This window comes from Sceloporus undulatus, chromosome 4, assembly GCF_019175285.1.
Source record: "Sceloporus undulatus isolate JIND9_A2432 ecotype Alabama chromosome 4, SceUnd_v1.1, whole genome shotgun sequence".
In the NCBI taxonomy this organism is placed as follows: domain Eukaryota; kingdom Metazoa; phylum Chordata; class Lepidosauria; order Squamata; family Phrynosomatidae; genus Sceloporus; species Sceloporus undulatus.
The window spans coordinates 71,899,942-71,921,416 of record NC_056525.1 but is presented as its reverse complement, the minus strand read 5'-3'; the positions used below and the strand labels follow the sequence as shown (position 1 = coordinate 71,921,416).

Below are 21,475 nucleotides of genomic sequence, written 5' to 3'. Positions count from 1 at the left end.
CAGGAAGAAGCAGTACTGTCTGGATAAGTCCCAAATTGCCTTATTTTTATTTGAGAATCATAGGTCTGCTGAAATATATATCCAGGGTCCCAAATAAACAACACTAAGGCCTGTTACAGACAGGCCAAAATAAAGCTGCTTCGAGTCACTTTGGAGGTATGGTATTTCAATGATGCATGAGTCCTAAGAGTCCAAAAGTCATACCAAAGCTGCACTCAAGTCCTTAGGACTGGAGCGTGGCTTTAGTGAAGCTTTTGGACTCTTAGGACGCATGCATCATTGAAATACCATACCTCCAAAGTGACTCGAAGCAGCTTTATTTTGGCCTGTCTGTAACAGGCCTAAAAAGATGATCAGAGAACTTTTTGTCTAAAGTACTATTCCAGAGGCAGGTGCCGTCAGACCCAAGGGAATCATTCTCATTCAATATATCTAAATATAGCTAAAATACACTCCAAATTTAGTGCTAAAACTGTCCTGGAAGGAAAGAATATTTTATGATGTGTCAGATGGCTCTTTTGTAACTAATACAGATGCAATTCAAATATTTCACATTTTCTGACATCAGGTCCTGCCAGATATAAAATAAAATGCTGAGATATGAATGTACATACATACTGTTCTGTCTCAGCCAAGAGGCTGGAATGTCCATTATGGTCATAAATACACTGGCAGTTGACAGGAAGTTCAATAGAAGAAATAGGTATTGTAGGTGAACTATCCAACTCCAAATATGAAGAAATGTTCATGACAGCTCCCTCTGGGATTACAAACAGGCACTCCTAATCTTCAGGTGCTGCTGTCAATACTGAGAACCTACCCACACTAGAGGAGTTTTCTGTTAGGTGAATGATTTTTCATTTGTCAAGGGACAGTACAAGCAATGCACTTTATTGTCATTGTGCTCCACCTCCACCCAAGTTGCCTAAAAAAATCAGGGAGGAGAAACTTTCCTGTAAGGAAGCTATGAGCCTATTACAGCTTAGGCAAAAGGCCGCACAGTCCAAATATTAATATTAATTTCTGCTGAACAGCAGAAAGACAGAAGAAAAACTAATGGAAGTGGTAGACTATACAACTAGCTGGACAATAAATATATAAAGAATGGTCACACAAATGCAACCATTTAAAGGCACAGCTATGTCAGTCTGGGTAAGTACGCAAAGGAATCTTGTAGCACATTTGAGACCAACTGAGATAAAGAAGTTGGTAGCATAAGCTTTCATAGATTAAGTCTGCTTCATTAGATCAGACAATAATGATGCCCTCTCAAGGGCTCTTGGTGGCAGACCTTTACTTGCCTACAGAGAGCCTCCCAATCTCAAACAGTTACTTACATACAAGAGAATGCACAATGTGGATGGAGAGATGTGTACAAAACCTTGCCACATTCCCACATGCCAACTGTGCTCACACATCTACTTGGGAGATGTCATCACAGGACCTAATCACATCACTCACACTATTAGATATAATTTCACTTGCTCATCCTCTAATGCAGTGCATGCTGTCCTCTGCCAACAACATTATTCAGCACTCTGCATTGGGCAAACAGGCCAGTTTCTGCACTAAATGGACTTAAATCAGACATTAGGAATGGGAATATACAAAAAACAGTCGCAGACACTTCAGTTTTTCTGGATGTTTCATCTCACACATCAGTACAGCAGTCCTTGAACAAATAAACAAAAATGTAAAGGAAGATCAAAAAAGAAACAGCAGAATTAGAATATATCTACAAAATCCAGTCCATTGGCCATGGGTTGAACAGAGACAATGGTTTCCTGACATATTACACATATTATTATAACACTAGTTAATACATCAGTCTCTTGAGAGCTCTCCTGTCCATTTTATCATGTCTCCCTTCTGGATGTCTGCCAGCATCATAGTACATTCCAATAACTCTTCCCACCATTTCATAAGGTAAAATTCAAAGATACAGCCATGCTTGTCTGTAGAATCAGTATGTAGAGAGATCTTGTAGCACCTTTGAGACCAACTAAAGAAAGAAGTTGGCAGCATGGCCTTTCATAGACTTAAGTCTACAAAAACTCATGCTGCAAACTTATTTAGTTACTCTCAAAGGTGCTACAAGATCTCTTTATATACCTTTTCATCTACTCACCTCGCTTTAGGCAAAATCTTTCCCACTACTTTAGTCTCTCAAAAGTGAACTTGTCACCTCATCACCATACACAAAAGTTTTGCATTTCTATTGCTATTACCACACACAACCTGCTCATCCTCAGGCATTTAACTCCATGCATCTGACAAAATAGACTTAGGGGCTATACAGATTGCCCCTAAGGGGCAGCATGCAGCCTCCCCTTTCCTGGCTGAATCGGGGCCGCAGTAACCTCATGCTGTGGCCCTGATCCAGCCTCTGGAGAGTGCAAAAAGGAGTCACAAAAAGCAGCTTTTTGCACCCTCCAAGGGGTGCCATAGCCGTGGCAGTGCAGCTTTATGATGTCCCATTGGCGTTGCATCATGTGGATGCAGCGCCGGAGTCACACCATGATGCTGTGCACCATCTGCAGTGGCGTGCGGCATCATGATGCCATGGGGGTGGAGTTAGGGCATCCAGCATCAGGACACTGAGCCCTGACTCCGCCCACAGGCTGGCGCTTTCTGCTGGTCTCTACAGGCCCTTAGGCTGCGTTCGCACTGTGGAAATAATCCAGTTTGACACCGATTTAATTGCCACAGCTCAATGCTATGTAGTTCTTGGAATTGTAATTTTGTGAGCATTTAGCCTTCTCTGTCAGATTGTTCTGGTGTCACAACAAACTACAGAGTTTGTTCCCAGAGTCTCATAGTAATAGGCCAGTGATGGCGAACCTATGGCACGCATGCCAAGGTGGCACTCAGAACCCTCTCTGTGGGCACACATGCTGTTGCCCTAGCACAGAGTTTGCCAGAGTTTCTTACTAGAAAGCCAGAGGGACATGGCACTTTGCAATAAATAAGTGGAGTCTGGGTTGCAGTTTGGGCACTCGGTCTGTAAAAGGTTCACCATCACTGTAATAGGCCATGGATGGTATCAAACTGGCTTCATTCTGCAAGGCAGATGGAACCTTAGTCTACACAAGCTTATGTTACCTACTTCTTTCTCTCAGTTATTCTCAAAGGTGCTACAAGAGCATGTTGTGAAATGTAACAAATATTTTTTGTTTATTAAATTCAGGGAGTCTCCACTTATCTGATAGTTAGGGACCAGAGGACTGTCAGAAAATTGAACTGGTTGAAAATTGGAGCCCATGGATTTTTTAGCTTCACCTATAATACACTATATATCACTTTTAAATGTGTGCAAAATGAACACTCTCTCTATATATACAAAAGTGCATGTAAGTGGTCCAAAGATAGTCTCATAGGCAAGAAGAACTGACAAAAAGATTAACAAACCCCTGTCAAATTAATTTCTGTAATTTTCAAGCACTGGAAGACAAGCAAGGCATCAAAATGTGGGAGAAGCCTATATAAAAATATGCCATTTGTTTCATAATACATGTTTGAAGATTTTTAACTAAAGACAGTGGCTTGGATCAATGTTAACATTAGTGGTGCCTGGACATTTTTGAACATAACTTTATGTTACTTGCATACAACCTTTGGCTGTTGAATTTATTTAGTACTGTTCCAAAACATTTCTAAGCAACTGTGCTTAGGATTGTAGCCTCAGATATATGCAGCATGGAAGGAAGCCTATAAAAAGTAGCATCATTTCTAATCAGTGGGGATTTACTCATGTAAAAACAGTTTTAGGATAGGAATCTTACAAAGCAGATACATCAGCTTGTTTAAATAATACTAAGGCCAGATCAACTACAGAAAGAAGACACTATAATATAAAACCCTAATTAAATCGTCTCTGTGAAAATACAAGGTACAGTGAAGATTGGGTGCACATCTTAATATTAATGCTCTCTCATACAGTGACTTTTTTAAAATTTGAAATGGTAATTCATATATTCCCATTATGTAAATATTCCTAGTCTGTTTTGAAGTCTTACAAAAATAATCCCATAACAGCTCATTTGTTATCCCCTCTTCTTACAGTGTCTTCCTCCTAACTGAAATTTAGAAATAAAGCAACCACAAAAATGTAATGGGGTGGGGGAGTAAAAAAATCAGAAAAACTAGGGCAAGAGGTACAAGACTGCACATAGGTTCATGTAAAATCGCTGGCCTTCAAAACCTCCTGTCAGTAGTCCTTTCTATGTAATGGACAAGAAAGGAGGAAATTTGAATACCACTATGTGTCTGTAAAACCTATTTAGAGGCATGGGACAGACTGTCCAAAAAGGACGGTCTCCCAGCGCCTGGCTTTGGTCCGCAGGGAAGCCACTGCCTCCAGACCACGGAACTTCCTCACAGACCAAAAAGCAGGTTCTTCTTGTGGCGTGATTATGATGCAGCAGTGCGCCAAGGGCGCACTCGCAACATCATAATGGCGCCACAACGTGCAGATGCTAGGCGTCCATCACATAATGATGGCGGCACCCATCTGTACAGGGCGCCGCCATTTTAATGCCCTCGTTACATGCAATGGGCGAGGGGCATCTAGAAGCACCACCCCTCACACATGACGAGGGCGTCCTATTGCGCCTGTCTGGACCGGGCCTTTGTTATACAAAATGTAATCTGTTAATAAAACAAAAATGCAAGACATCAAAGAAAAACGAGCAGAAGACAGAAACTGCTAGGCAGAAGATTACTGGAAGGAGGATTATTTGCAACACACTATATTGAACCAAACAATATATTTGGTGGATTAGACCAAGGGCCTATTTAATCCACAACATTGTGCCCTATAGATAATAACTATTACAGCTCTTTATCAGCCTCAGCCTGCATGGCAATGGTCAGGGAATGGTTGGTTTTGCAGTCCACAATATATGGAGGGGATCAAATTGCCTGCTCAGCATTCTGTTTCTCACACTGGTCAGCACTCTCTTCTACCATACTGAACTGCAACTTAATCATGATACAGAATCATATGTATCTGTAAGCATTCCAGGAAAACATTAATGTACAGGTGTAAATTTTGCCTTGTGAATATCTATAAGCCACCTTGGATCCCTTTCCAGGAGAAAGGCAGCATATAAATGAAATAAATAAGTAAAACAAATGAATACATGAAAAAAAAAACCTGTTAAAACAACTGGCTCTCACAGGATAGTGTTCCACCTAACTTCCTCCAACTTTCACGTTGTCTTGATTAATATAGGTTTTTTATTTCTAACACAAGACATATTCCACATCAGGAGTGCCCACTATAAGGTGCATAGTGTCTTTCCTAGAACACTTTATTCCTGCCTGGAGACACTAGAGAAGCAGTCGTGTTAGTCAATAGACAAGGAAATGCTCTGAAAGTAGAATGGAATTATAATCATTCTATTGTCACATTTGTGTTTTGTACAAAATACTGTTGTTTTGATGCCTTAAATCAATGATTCCCAAGCTCTGCTCCTCCAAGGGTTTTGGACTTCAGCTCCCAGAAGCCTCAATCATCTTGGCCAATGTTGTGGGATGCTGGGAGCAGAAATCTAAAACACTTGGAAGTCCAGAGTTTAGGAATCACTGCCTTAAATGATGAAAAAGCAAGAAAGGAAGCCTGAACCATATCAGTCTGAACAGTATCAGTCTGAAGCCACAATGAACTATTCCTTAAGAGGATTTGGGCTGCAAAGTAATGGCGGCCACATATATATTTTTTGTACTGAATTTACCTTTGAATTCAGGAAAAGGCAGGGTTAACATATTTAGAACCCAGGCTCAATGTTTAGAATGCAGGTTTAACCAGAAAAAACTCTTCCAGGGATGAGAGGTGCCAACAGCATACCAGGCCTTCCTTTTCTTGCTGACTTTCACAATTTTCTTAATTTCTTTTGTACTATCTATGAGCAAGAGCCGCTTTTGCTGTGCTAATTACCACATGACAATGGTATTCCTTTCATTACTATCAGTTTGTGGTACTGCATTCTGGATTCAATTACGAAGATTTTCCACGTTACCTCAATTTGCTTATCCTGATTTTGAGACTCATAGTACTACAATAATGCAGTTGTAATTGTAGTATAGTGTGATACTGAGCCATGAATCTCCTGTTTAAGCATCAGCTTTGCCATGAACTCACTAGGAGACCAAAGGCAAACCACTTCACTTCCTCTTAGCATGACAACTGCAGTATGTTACTACTCATTTCCTTCACGTCACTGTAAACACTGCAAGGAAATAATATGTTAAGATCTGTGAACACACAAGAACATTATATTCTTGCTATTATTTGTTATTATTTTCATATTTTATTATTTCCCCATTCATGCATCTTCAGCTTCTACCATGAATACCAGCTTAGGGCCAAGCTGCAAATATTGCTGAACATGTTACTTGGAAACACATCAGAGTTTTACAAGATTTAATAGTAGGCAAACACACACGCACGCACACGTGTGTGTGTATGTATATATGTGTCTTCAAGTGACCTGTTGACTCATGAATTTCCTAGGGTTTTCTTAGGCACAGAATACACAAGAGGTGGTTTGCCAATTCCTTTCTCTGAAATATAGCCTACAGCACCTGGTGTTTCTTGGCTATCTCCCATCCAAGTACTAATCAGGGCTGACCCTGCTTAGTTTCCAAGATCAGATGGGATCTGGTGCTTTAAAGTTATGAGGGCAGGCTAGGTTAGGTGAAGGCACATACATACACAAATAGGCAGACATCCCTCCCTGCAATTTTCTTCTCCCTAGTTGTGGTCCTGATGAAAATTCAAACCCATACCTCAATGTCATTATTACCTTTTGGGGGGTGGGGAATCCTCACTGGCATCAATGAGAACTCAGCTGCAAGGATGATTTTCACTTGGAGCAGAGCTTGGGGAAGGTTAAACTGAACACCCTCAGACACAGAGAGAGCAACTGTAACCCCCCCCCCCACACACACACCCCGAAACTACAAAATTCTACTCTTTGTAAAACACTACCTTTTGCATTTCTGAAAAACCTAGCATATTTCCAGAGAGCCAGCATGGTGTGGTGGTTTGAGCATTGAACTGTGACTCTGGTGAATAGGATTCAAATCCCAGCTCAGCCAAGTAAACCCACTAGGTGACCTTGGGCAAGTCACACTCTTTCAGCCTCACAGGATGGCAATGGCAACACTCTCTGAAGAACCTCGCCAATGAAACCTCATGACAAGTTCACCTTAGGGTTGCCTTAAGTCGGAAATGACTTGAAGGCACACAACAAAACATGTTTCAACATGACAAGTTTTGTGTTAGGTGTTGTTTACCACCAGCAGCTCACTCATAAAACAGGACACAAACAGTCATACATAATGTAAAAAGGGGAAAGGAAGGAGAAGAAAACGAGGGGGAGGGGGAGAAAATTTGGCAGCACCTTTAAGAATTTTTTTTTTGGATGTACAACCTAGTGCATCTGAAAACAGACACACATTGTTTTTGTTATCCATGGTGCATTAAAACTGGATATCTTAATATTCCCCTTCAGTAAGCATGCAGAGTGGAACATATCCCAACCAGCAACAGGGATAACTTTGTTATGTATTCCCTAATTAACTTTTAACTAAGAATAAAGGTCAATGATACACCGTTATCAAAGGAAAGCCATACCTTATGATCTGTAAACAAATTTAATAACCTAACTAATTACAACAGACCTTTATACTTAAATATCTTATGGACTCTTACACACAGAGAAGACGTCATTAAACCTGATTAAAACTGCTATTTAGTCAAATTGCTTATCTAATAGCTGAGGAAAACAAGAACCTCCAATTCCCTCTTCAAAATAAACAGAGAATTGGACTTCTGCCTCCAACCTTCAGCTGAAAAAGAAAGCAGATTGCTAATCAGTCTTCAAAATTGAGTCTCTCTTTCAAAATTATGCATTTGCATGATCACACAAATACATGTTATGAAGAATTAACAGCAATTGTATACATTCACAGTAAATAAGGCCAAGATAAGGAAAAGAAGAGGAAAGGTTCCAGGAATTAACCTCTACTTTCTGTATTTCCAAGAATTTTTTTAAAACACTAGCAGCCACATAATATCCATATTCCATATTCCACTTTACTATGATATCTGGGAGATGATAGGTTCAATTTAAACTAAACACACATGCATACATATGCCACAAATCACTGGGTAAGCAACAGGGAACAGCACTGACAGATGGCCTCTTCCATTCTCTCTGCAAAGGACTTTATACTGGCTCTGGCCTTACCCACAAATTAGTCTACAGGGAGCTGACGGATACTTTGGATTTCAATCTTTCAAAAGATCAAAAAATATTATATTTTGGGGAGGAGCGGAGTACTGGCACATGCTTCAGTCTAGAATCCCCAGTTTCCCATCCTACTAATCTTGCCTCCATCCATGGCACATCTATGGGATTTTAAGCAGGACAAGTTTAGGCTTTACAGGAATCCTGAGTTGCCGCAGTCCCAGTGCAGAAGCTAACTGCAAATACAAGCTAAGACATCAATGTTTCAGTGTCAGCACTGATACTCTTGACAGATGGACTAACCAAAATTATTGTATCCCAGTTTTCCTGCACTATATAACTGCAATATTGCAACCGGAGAATTTGCCTATAGCTTTTAAAATACTGAGACAGGAGGAAGAAAAGGTACGGGCCCTGAAGTTTCTATTCCTTTCTTCTTCCAGTCTTTTTTTAACCAACAATTATAGTCAATTTTGTTTCACTGCAGAGTGAAACATTATACAGAGGCACTGGGTGACAGAGGCAGCAGCATCCTTTCCCTTGCCTTCTGAAGGTTTAACAGATACAGAGAGGATCAATGGATGTGGCACACCTACATTTAGCAGTCTCTTATCATTAAATAGTCCTCAGTTCAACTCCCTCCTCAAAGAGATGATCCACACTGCAAGAACTGAAGAGGTTCAAGAATTCATAGCAAATACTTTGCATGGAGATGACTCCAAATTTAATATATGGTATCTTCAGTTAAAAGGACCCCTCCTAAAAGCCTTGGGAGATTTACTGCCAATCAGACAAAACAGCACTGGGTTAGATTAACATAAAGGTCTAAGACTAAGTGGTTTTGTATTTATTTCAAAGGAAATAAAGCTTGAACCCAAGAATTTTATGTAATGCCAAGAAATGTTTGAAGTGCTATATGTATCTGCATAATTTATTGGGCTAGACTGCAGAACTTATTCTGCAATGTTTAGGAGTTAATCAGGGGAATGAAGCCATGCCCCAAGCCATTGAAGCCATATTTATATCTCACAGTCCTGAGATTTAACAGCAGCATCCTCTCCCTTTCAAGTTTACTTTTAAAGCACAGCTGGGAATCAAGTGTCCCTCTTAATGCTGTGCAATGGGCACCAGCTCTAGCCATCATAATCCATGGTGAGGAATGATGGGAGTAGCAGTTTGGTCGCATCTAGAGGCAGAGCCAGCATGGTATTGTGGTCTGAGCATTGGACTATGACTCTGGAGATCAGAGTTTGAATCCCCACTCAGCCATGGAAACCCACTCAGTGACCTTGGACAGTGACTCTGTCACCTTCAAAGGAAGGCAAAGGCAAACAACTCTTTGGAAAAAAAACTTGCAAAGAAAACCCAGTGATAGGTTTGCCATAAGCTGGAAACAACTTGAAGGCATACAACAACAACAACAACAACAACAACAACAACAACAACACATTTGAAGAACCATATGATTCCCACCCTGTTTTAAAGTCAGATACTACAAATGTACATAAGATCTGGATTTTATATGCAGCAGCATATTGTAAGCTGCTCAGGAACGTGACATAACCTTCTATCCCTGAATATACAGTACACCCTTGTTATACGCTGGGTTTGGTTCCAAGATCCCCTGTGGATAACAAAATCCGTGGATGCTCGAGTCCTATTAAAGATAATGACATAGCAAAATGCTGTCCCTTATAAAATGGAAAATCGATGTTTGATATATGAAATTTATACTTTTGTTGAACATTTTCAAACCATGGATGCTTGAATCCATGTATAAAAAATCTGAAGATAAGAAGGGCCGACTGTATTTGTTTATTTATTAATTAAAATATTTTTATCTCATCCTATATCTGAAGATCTCAGGGTGAGACTTTGACTTTATGTACACCAAAACACAGTATCAGCATCAACAAAAATTAATTAACATTAACCTGATACTTGGATTCAGGCATATTTATTTATTTATTTATTTTTAGCATATTTAAACACCTCTCTTCAGCCACAACGGCTCTCAGAGCGGCTTACAAAATGGTTAATTTGACGGTTCCCTGCCCTTAGGCTTACAATCTAAAAAGACACGACACAAAATTATCCCCTCTGTTGTAAACCACTCGGATTCCCAGTGATTGGGCGGTATATAAATAAATCCTATTATTATTATATTATTAAAAGGAGAAGGGAATGGTGGTGGAGAAGAGGATCAGGCCCAGCAATTCTTCTCTCCCTCTGAGGCCTGGACCATGGCAGATGGACTAGAGGGAGGGCTCTCCTTCCTTTAGGCCAGGCCTGCTGGAGCTGGCAGGTCTTTCTCTCCGAGGTCTGATGACGTAGATGGCAAAGGGAGGGCTCATCTTCTTACAGAACACTGCACATGGGAACTAGCCTTGTACCAGTCAGATGCTGCTAAGATCACAGAAGCTGACAACAGGACACAGAACACTACACTACACCACTAAATTTGACAACAAGAGATGGGGAAAGCCGAGATGGTCTAAGTGTATGAGTATGTTTACGATGACTACTGATGCATTGCTTAAAAAAAATAAAGGGATACAAATCTCCACAGAAGTTGAAAAAGGTGATTTATCTGGGCAGATACAAATTTAGAAATAATTATTATGATTTCAATAGAAATAAAATACATCTCATCACAGTAAAGAAGACTGTAACCATGTGCCAGTTCATTCAGTCTCTTCCCCAATGCTAATTCAAGCAGAGCAACTTCCAGACTGCTGCTTTCCTGGCTTCCTATTTCTTGATCTTTAAACCTGACTCAAAATGGACATCCCTTCATACAGAGGATGCCCTCAAACAGAGAACTGTCCTCTGACAGCCCTGACTCTGTTCTGAGAAGTGGGACATATGACTAGAAGATCTTATTAAAGCCTTATTCATAGTCTTTACTACTTCTCACTTCTTTTCTTACAACATTAGAAGATCACCTCTAACTGCTCTGGGGCCCATCTTCTCTTTCCTGACAGCTGCTCTCACAGATGGAGTCAAGAAATGCCCTTTCCAAAGCAGAATAGGTTTGAACATTTTTCTAATTGTCCAATCTCTCTCGCAAGATGTTACTCTTTTAAGTTATTACAAGTCAATTAACTGTGATAGTTTTCAACAACCAATTTTTTCCCCTGTTCGGGCATATATAGCAGCTTTGCAAATAAGTAAGCAACCTATTTACCAGCAGAGCTCATTCTCCTCCCTCTCCCCACCTCACACACAGACACAGACACAGACACAGACACAGACACACACACACACACACCACAAGCACTTTTTCTCATCCAAACACATTACGTCAATCCTAAATTTAGATTACAAGCTTTTTAGTACAGAAACTGTGTCTCTTTATGCCTTCTGTGATGTGCCAAGCGCACCTTTGGGTGCTATTAAATAAAAAAACAACAAAACAGGCTTTGATACTAAAGCACAGGATGTATAAAGACACAAACCTGATGGTGGGTAGCTGGCATATGCAAATGCATTGCTTCTATCTCTGAAGTTGTACATTATTAAAAAGCTCATATTAAATTGGAAAGAATAAAATTAAAAATTACTACTTTGGAAGCATACACCATGCATACTAACATCATTTAATAAGTAGCAACAGATATTAGACTTGCAGCAAGATGACATCCTCAATTTCTAGCCAGTATTAAGTCCAGGCTGAAAGACAAAACTGGATTGCACACACAGTTCCAAGACTAGCTAACTCACCATTTAGAAGCCAGGAAGAAAATACAGGACCATGTTCTCCAGCCTCTCTCCCTTCCTAAGCTCTTGCATCTGGTTTAATTAAACTTCAGATAGCTACTAAACCACAAACAGTGAACTATGTGAAATGTTCAGTGCTTGGTATTAACTGATTCATTATTTATTTCTCATGACTTTATCTAACTTTCTAGATTCCCTAGTTAATACTGAAACTTACAATAAACTTTAGTAAATAAGGCTATTAGAATTTGTAAGGCAAGGAGTCTCTCCCTTTGTCACATTCAGTAAAACTGGAAGGCCTGCTGCCTCAGGAGAAAACATATTAGAACTGTAAGTTTATTGTTAGGCAGACTAATCTGTGTGATTTCTTTAAGACTACAGCAGAAGGGAAAAGGGGGAATAGAAAGAACATTTTGGAGGCCAGGTCAGCTGGTTTGCTTAGGGAGCAAGAATTTAAAGAACAAGAATGGAAAAGAAGGTGAATAAAATGAGTCTTGGAAGGGAATGGGGGTTAAGAGAAACTGATTTGTTTCCTTAGCAGACACCAATGGTCTCAAGCAGCCAGGATCCTTTCATAATGTCCACCAATGAGCTTGCATGGAAAGAAGGTGTTTGCAAACTTTTGGGAGGAAGAGGGTCAATCTTTGTATCTATCCACTTGTTACTGTACATGCAGTGGATCAGTAACCTCTAAGTGAAATCAATCACTCCCAACTAACCTTTAAAAAACAAGGCATTTGAAGAGAGTGAAATGAATGTGTTGGTAGGGAATAGTAAGGAAAGAGTGGTGAAGATGAGTGATGAGCTGATTTTGGGACAGGTTTCCCATATCTAACAGTTCTCAGATGTGCTGAACTTCCATGATTTACAGCCAACAATCCTATTATGAGCTTTGTAGTCCAAGTGGGGAAAATTCCAGATGGACAAAGGCAACCTTAAATAGACAAAAATAGCCAGTTGAAAGAGCCAGTAAGGAAATATACTTCCCTATGATCAAGAGTGATGACCTCCATGTCACTGTCTGTAAATCCCATGACTTGGCCCAAGTCTAACAATTTAAAATGACAACTTACTAAATTCAAAAAATAAATTATTAGTGAAATGAGTGAATTAAGCTAGTGAATTAAATTTCCAATATCAACATTATTGAATTTATTTTCAAACATAACATTACAAGCTCTGGCAATTTCAATTTATTAACTAAGTGTGTAACCAGCTTCAGACTGTGAGAAGGTACAAGGTGGAAGCATGGAGTCTTATTCATTCTTGGCTTCTAAATCATAATTTAGCTAGTTAGGAAGGGCACATCTACCTAAAGACACAGTAGACAACCATAATAACTAATGGTGCATCTCCACTGTAGAAATAACACAGTTTGACATAACTTTAACAGCTATGGTGCCATCCTAAAGAATCCTGGGATTTTTAGTTTTGTGAGGCATCAACATGCTTTGGCAGAGAAGGGTAAAGACACTGTAAAACTACAAATTCCAGGATTCTGTAGTGTGGATCCATGGTAGTTAAAGTGGTGACAAACTGCATTATTTCTACAGTGGAGATGCACCCTTAACATCTAAGCAACACCACTACCTGTAACACAGCTGCAGCTGTTGGTATCAAATGACCTGGAAATACAGTGGGTGCTTTTTATCTTCTGGGGTTTGGTTCCAGGACTGCCCTTCCCCCGTGGATAACAAAATCCATGGGTGCTCAAGTCCCATTCAATCCAATGGGATAACAAAATGGTGTCTCTTTTAGCTATTTGGAATTTGTGCATTTTCTGAATATTTTCAAGCCACAGATGCTTGAATCCATGGATAAAAAATCCGTGGATAACAAGGGTCGACTGTATATAAAGCCACTGAGGTTGCATCCACTCAGATGTAAGAGAATCTCGGGGGGGGGGGGGAATTCACAGGTCAGGAATGAAAGCAAGAATGGAAAAAAAATCCTTAAGACAGAGGTGGAAACTGTGGCTGTCCAGATGTTTTGGCCTACAACTTCTAGAAGCCCTAGCCAGTACAGCCATGTTGAGAATTGTAGTTCAAAAACATTCAGTGGCCCATAATTGTCAACCCTTGCCTAAAGGCAACCTGAAGTAGTTATTGAGCCTAGAAACCTGAGGTGGATTGGGTTTGTGGAATACAATACAAACATGCTGGGAAAGCAAACTTAGCAAAGGCTGTTGACAGTCCATAAGCCAAACCAAGGAGAAATTTAGAACAGAAAAGTCAACCCTATGTTTCTAGTGTGTCTTATCATTATTATCTGAAATGATTATTTATATACAGGAGAGTTGTGGGAAGTGTGGCATGGACAATATGGCCTCAACACTTCCCAGGAGACTCTTAAAGCCCCCTGACTTTCCTGCCAAATTGATATTTTCCTAGCCAACCCCCCCCCCCCATTGCCATAGAAAGTATGATAGTGCAGATCCCTTGCCCCAAGTAATTCTCGTACCAAAAAAATAAAACAAAAACAAAGAACACCCCAAGCTCTGGTAATATTTGATAATGTAATGTCAACTTTAATAATGTCCCATAAGCATCAGTCCCCAAATATTTCAACTTCTGTTAACCAGAAGTGAAATCTCATAACTTCTTGTTGTACAAGGAGCAGTGGGGAGGGGGAACCTCTATCCCCTCTGCAGTTGCCCATGCCAATGCGCTTTTCTGTCAACCAGGGCCTTCAAAAATTTATTTAAAATATATCAGTGGAATTTTAGAGAACACTTGCAACCACTAACTTTTACATCTCAATCAGTAATCCACTATTCATCTACAGAGGGTTTGCTGTAAATTAGCTATCTCAGCAGGGCCCAAGCAGGGCCTCCTTCCCAGCATATACTTCCTTCCCAAACAAAAGGGCTGGCTGGGCAAGGCACAAGAGCCAGGTGAGATCATGTTCCCTCTGTTTTCTTTTCTGACATGCACATTTTCAATCCTTTTCTTCTCTCTCCACCACCTGAAACTCTTTCAAACGCTGATGTTGTAGGAAATATGCATGGTCAGTAATTTCATGGTGCTTTCCCAAATTTTTACATAGCAACACACACACACACACACCAGAAGCACCTAAAAGGTCAATATGATGGAGGTTTTTAAAATTATGAATGGTGTGAGTAGACAGTTAGTGGACATGACCTGCATGCTCTGTCTATAGTCTTACTGAGGACAGCTGACTAACCACAGTCAGAACGGACTGTTCAATTGCGCAGACTTTGGACTTACCAAAGAGGGTTCCTCTTATATTCAAGATGGAATGGTAAGAGATACATATGGCATGAGAAAGGGAGCTAGATGACAGGTAGGGCTACAGAGATAACAAAGAGCACATGATGGAATGCAGCAAAGAAAAGGATATGACACAGAATGGGTTAAAAATGCAAAAATATTTTTCTACTCCTAATGTAGCAGTGTGGCCCTCCTGAGTTAATAAATATATAGAAGCAGCCCTCAGAGTAATTCATGTTGTGCACCACTGAACTAATCTGACTGGCAGTAGTTCTTAAATATATCCAGCACAATTGATTTCTTCCCATGGCCTCTCATGAACTAGGCAACATGGCCAGGGGTTCAAACAAAAACAGGGGAAAAACACAACACCAGTAGACAAAAGCTACCTACAATATTTCCAACAGCATATTTTCTCCAGGGGGACATTTTGCTTCACAGATCTAAAAACCACATGTAATAATCCATCAAGAACCTTATTTTTCCAGTGTAATAATCCTAACATCTAAATGCATCAGCACTTTTCCATACTCTGAAATGAAAACAGTGGTTTTCATATGGAATGTTTTTCAAATCTGCATGTCATCTTTGTATTGGAGCTATACTAATCTTCTTCACCTCATTCCTATTTTAGTATATGTCCTTCAAAGCAGCAAAGAACAAAGCAGCTTTTAAAACATACATATCATTCTACGGGTCCTTTTTTGAGACAGACAGACAGACCGACAGATGTCAATAGATATTTATTTCATAGAAACATAAGAGTTGGAAGAGACCACAAGGGCCATCCAGTCCAAGGAGGTAATAAGATGGATCTCTTCCGGGAGGTTGTTCCATAGTTTAGGAGCCACTGAGGTAAAGGTTCTTTGGGAGGTTGAGACCAATCTGGTTGGATGTGCTTCCAGCAGATTTTCCCCAGAGGTTCTGAGAGCGCGGGGCAGATTATACAGGGAGAGGCGTTCCTTAACACCTTGTATTGCGGCCGGAAGCTAACAGGTAGCCAATGAAGATCTTTCAAAATAGATGTTATATGGTCAAATTTCGAAGAACCAGTGACCAATCTGGCTGCTGCATTTTGTACTAATTGAAGCTTCTGAACTTGGTACAAGGGTAGCCCCATGTAGAGCGCGCATATATATATATATATATATATATATATATATATATAATTAAATTTTAAAACACAGCCAACAGAGACAACAAACAATACAAAAAACATGTACATATACCATCCACATACATTACAATACATACACAAAATAACTTTCAATTAAAAAGACTTCTGAAGTCACCAAATCGCTGATTCATAAATCCTGTATCTTAACTGTATATCTTCTTTTACTTTGTTCGTACCATAATGCAGGGGTAGGCAACCTTTTGGAGCCAGGGGCGTGGCTGCATGATGGGGGCGGAGCTTCCACCCTCCAGGGCGGAGCCACCCTCTGGGGCGGAGCCACCCTCCAGGGCAGAGCCTCTACCAAAGCCCTGCAAGGAGGAGGAGGCATGTGCCCGCCCTCTCCTCCTCGGTGCCTTTCTGGACAAACACCCCCAACCTGCATTCCAAAACACACACAACAGCACAGTTGTGCATTTCACATGGCTTTACTTAACATGGCCTCTTGCATATTTCAGAGGCTTATTCCATAAACAAACCCCTTGGGTTTAATACTTAGCATGGTTTAACATGGCTATGCATATTGAACATGTCAAGGTGGTTTCACCGTTCTTGGACCAAGTGTACTTCTCAGAAATGTGTACTTGGTTAAGGGACTTTGGTTTTTCTTCACTGCACATGGGTTTGTAAAAATCACAGCAATTTACATTGGCCATGCCTCAGAGGCTTTCTGATATCAATATCGCCATTAAAGAACCAAAAACACACAGAAAAGGCACTTTGGAAAGTCACACTCTCTTGGCTTCAGAAACAGTGCGTGCATGCCTCTCAAGCTGACTCATATCATTATCATTGTCATCATCATCATCATTATCACCACCACACTATCATTGTCAAAGCAAGGGAGACTTGTTAGCATTAAAAGCACACAAAACACACTTTGCAAGGTCACACTCTCTCAGCTTCTGAAACAGTAGTTGCATGCTTCTCAAGCTGACATCATCATCATCATCATCATCACACTATCATTGTCAAAGCAAGGGAGACTTGTTAGCATTAAAAGCACACAAAACACACTTTGGAAGGTGACACTCTCTTGGCTTCAGAAACAGTGCCTCCATGCCTCTCAAGCTGGCTTATATCATCATTGTCATCATCATCATCATCATCACACTATCATTGTCAAGGCAGGGAGACTTGTTAGCAATTAAAAAGAATGCAAAATAAAACAAAAAAACCCATGTGGCCTCTGGCCACTCACCACCTTCTCTTCCTCTCTCCTCTTCCTCCTCCTGCTCTTCCTCCTCTTCCTCCTCCTGCTGCCCCATCTCCTCTTCCTCCTCCTGCTCTTCCTCCTCCTGCTGCCCCCATCTCCTCTTCCTCCTCTTCCTCCTGCTGCCGCCTCCTCCTCCTCTTCTTTCTTCTTCTCCTCCTCCTCCTCCATGTGCCGTGAGGCCTGGGGGCAGGACGGAGGAGACAGAGGAGGTTGGCAGCGCGGGGGCCGCCCGCGTGGAGCCGGGGATGACCCCGCGGAGCCCCACGGGGAGGCGGGAAAGGCTGCGCGGAGCCCCGCGGAGCCCCGCGGGGAGGCGGGGATGGCCCCGCGGAGCCCCGCGGAGCCCCGCGGGGAGGCGGGAAACGTTGCGCGGAGCCACGCAGAGCCCCGTGAGGAGGTGGGGATGGCCCCGCGGAGCCCCGCGGGGAGGCGGGAAAGGCTGCGCGGAGCCCCGCAGAGCCCCGCGGGGAGGCGGGAAAGGCTGCGCGGAGCCGCGCGGAGCCCCGCGGGGAGGTGGGGATGGCCACGCGGAACCGGCGGGGAGGCAGGGAAGGGCCGCACTGGTCTTCAGCCTTTGCCTCCTCCACCCCAGGCTGCGCGGCCCTCCTCTTCCTCCTCCGCCGCCATTTTGTTTTTCAAAATGGCGGTGAAAGGTCGCGCGAGACTTCAGCCGCCATTTTGAAAAATAAAATGGCGCCCGGAGCGGCGCGGAAACGGCGGCAATCGGCGGCAGGACTGCGCGGGGGCCAGCAGAAAGGCCTCCGCGGGCCGCATCCGGCCCGCAGGTTGCCGACCCCTGCCTTAATGCATACCCTTCCAACTATATATGATCTTTTTAATGTATTTGTAATATTTATATCACATTCCATAATATAACACAACCTTCTCTTTCAAAGTCTTTATAGCTATACATGTTCGATATGCTTTAGAAAATATTACAGAATATTGCAGCTTCATCCAAATTTTGTTCTATTTCTCAGTATATTTCCATGTGTTCTATACCTGAGTCTTTACCCCACTTTGCTTTTATGTAATCTATTATTTCTCTCCATTAATCCGTTTTAATGTCTTTTGCTTCTCTATTCAATTTTTTTGACAGGATATCTATTTCCAACATATCTAATAATTTGATAATCCATTCATCTATATGCACTTCCTTCTTGATTTTCCAGTATCTTGCATATACAGTGGTACCCCGGGATACGAATGCGCCGCCTTACGAAATTTCCGGGTTACGAAAAAAATCCATAGAAAAAAACTGTTCCGGGTTACGAAGGTTATTTCGGGTTACGAAAAATTTTTTGGTGCTTTTCGGCGCTTTTTCGCACGAAATTGCGGCTTTCGCTATTAGCGCCTATGGCTTTTTCGGCTTACGAAGGATTTCGGGTTACGAACGCGGCGGCGGAACGAATTAAATTCGTAACCCGGGGTACCACTGTACCAATCTGGCCGAGGCCAGCATGTAAAATATAATATTTCCATATTTTTCCTCTACTTTCAACTCTAACATATTTAAAAGTAAAACTTCTGGTTTAAATTTCAGTTCCACACCCAGTATTTCATTTATCTCATCGCATATGTTTCTCCAAAATTTTTGAGCAAACTCACATGACCACCCTCTTTATCACATTTCCAGCATGCATATTCTCCCGTGTCATATATCTTACTTATTTTGTCCGGCGATAAATGCCATCTATATATGATTTTAAAAAGTTTTCTCTAATATCCTGACTACTTGAGTATTTCATTCTCTTTTTCCAAGATTGTTCCCACTGCTCTAATAATAATGCATGCTCGCAATCTTTGGCCCAATTAATCATATTTTCTTTTATTGGATCTTCTTCTGTATATATTTCTAATAGTTTTTTATATATCCTCGATAAAAGAGCTGGTTTGTCTGACCATATAATTTCCTCTAATTCCGTTTTCCCATTCATAATGCCTATTGTTTTTTGGTCCTCTATAAACCTGGATTTCATCTGAAAATACAGAAACCAACCACAATTAAATCCTTTTGCTCTTATTTGTTCAAGTGTTTCTAATTCATGTCCATTTTTTGTTTTTTCCCAAGATATTTTTGTATATTAACCAATTTTCCTTCCTTTGAGCGTCTGTTCTAAAAAAAAAGCCTCATGTGTCGAGGCCCATACAGTATAGGGTTTCAAGAGGACAATTAAGACGGATCTCTTCCGACAAGCCTATCTACCCAATCATCTGTAACGACATCATTCACTCTGCTATCCAGGATCAGAACATTTTATCTTTAAAATAGTGACTGCATTGTTTTTAACTGTTTTAATGTTTGAAATTATATGTTTTATTCTTGGATTTTATTTTACTGTGGTTGTAATCCCGCCTGATCCACCTGGGAGAGGTGGGAAATACAAATTATATATTTTATATTATTATTATTCTTATTATATTTTACTACTACTACTACTAAGATCTTCAGGGGGAGGCTTTCTCTCAGTCCTGCCACCATCACAGGCTTACAAAATGGCCTTAACAAGTTAGAAAGCTGGGCCAAAAATGGAGGGGGGGGGATGAATTTCAGTAGGGAGAAATGTAGGGTATTACATTTGGACAGTAAAAATGAAATGCAGTGATACAGGATGAGTGACACCTGGTTTGACAGGTGCATGCAAAAGGGATCTATAACTAACTAAATTGTGGAAATGCTCTCTTACCCACAGCTGAAACCTGGGCATCCAGGTTCAGATCTAAGTTCAGGAGTACACCCAAGCTATAAACCTGAGATTTCAGGCAGAGTGTAACCCATCCAGCACAAGCTGAATCCCTATTTCCCAACAGCCTTCCAATTTACCCAGAGGAACTCTGTTTTGTCTGGATTAAGTTTTAATTGGTTTACCCTCATCCATTTCATTATTAACAGTAGACACTGATTTATTACAGAAACAGCTTCCTTGGAATCAGATTGAAAGGACAGATAAAGTAGTGTGTCATATGATGACACTGACCCCAAAACTCTCAATAACATCTCTCAGAGATTTCATGTAAATATTAAACAGAACGGGGGAGTGAACTGAGCCCTGAGGGACACCACAGATATTGGCCAAGGTCAAACCGGCCCCCCCCCCCCGCACCACTTTCTGAGTCTCTCTCTCTCTCTCTCGTAAAACAGTGTCCCTGAACCCCATCCCAGAGAGGCGACACAGAGGGGCACCATGGTTGATGATATCGGAAGCCACAGAGAAGTCAAGCAGAACCAACAGGGACACACTCCCCCTGTCTAGTTCCCTGTATATGTCATCTACCAAGGAGACCAAAGCCTTCTGTCCCATATCCATACCTGAAGCCATGTTGAAATGAATGTAGATAATCTATTTCATATAGAAACCCCTAAAGCTAGAAGGCCATCACATATTTCAGTACCTTACCCAAAAAAAGGGGATACTGGAGACTGTCCAATAGTTCTGCAGTAAAGTCCAAGGAGGTTTTTTTCAGTTCTCACCACAGCTTCTTTTAGACAAGATGGAAATCTTCTGTGTTGTACTGAGATATTTACTATTCCCCTTACCCAATCCACCAATCTTCTTAGGCTGCTTTCGACAGGCTGTCCAGTATGCACATGGTAGCTCTTACCTCTCCAAGGATCCTAACCATAGTAGCAGGTTGCACAAATTGAAATGTATCCAATAAAAATAAGACAAGTAGAGACCAAGGTTACATCCACTGGACCTGTATCAATTATGGAATTCAAGTCAGTGTGGATCCAAGTTATTTTATCTGCAAATTCTTGTGCTGATTCTTCACAACAGGCTGCCAAGTGGTTGACATACTGCTCTTAGAAGACAGAATGTAAAGGCCCCTGACAATTTGAGACTGCTCCACTGGATAACACTATGTGAATACAATG

The 21,475-nt window shown here is 41.1% G+C and overlaps 1 protein-coding gene and 1 non-coding gene across 14 annotated transcripts in view; both read right to left on the bottom strand.

Moving 5' to 3' along the window:
- Positions 1-21,475, bottom strand: part of PTPRF (protein tyrosine phosphatase receptor type F) — a 581,399-nt gene that overhangs the window by 440,183 nt on the left and 119,741 nt on the right. The gene's annotated exons all lie outside the window — the stretch shown is intronic.
- Positions 15,760-15,869, bottom strand: LOC121930216. The gene has a single exon (XR_006103868.1). It is a non-coding gene; the product is annotated as a U6 spliceosomal RNA (small nuclear RNA).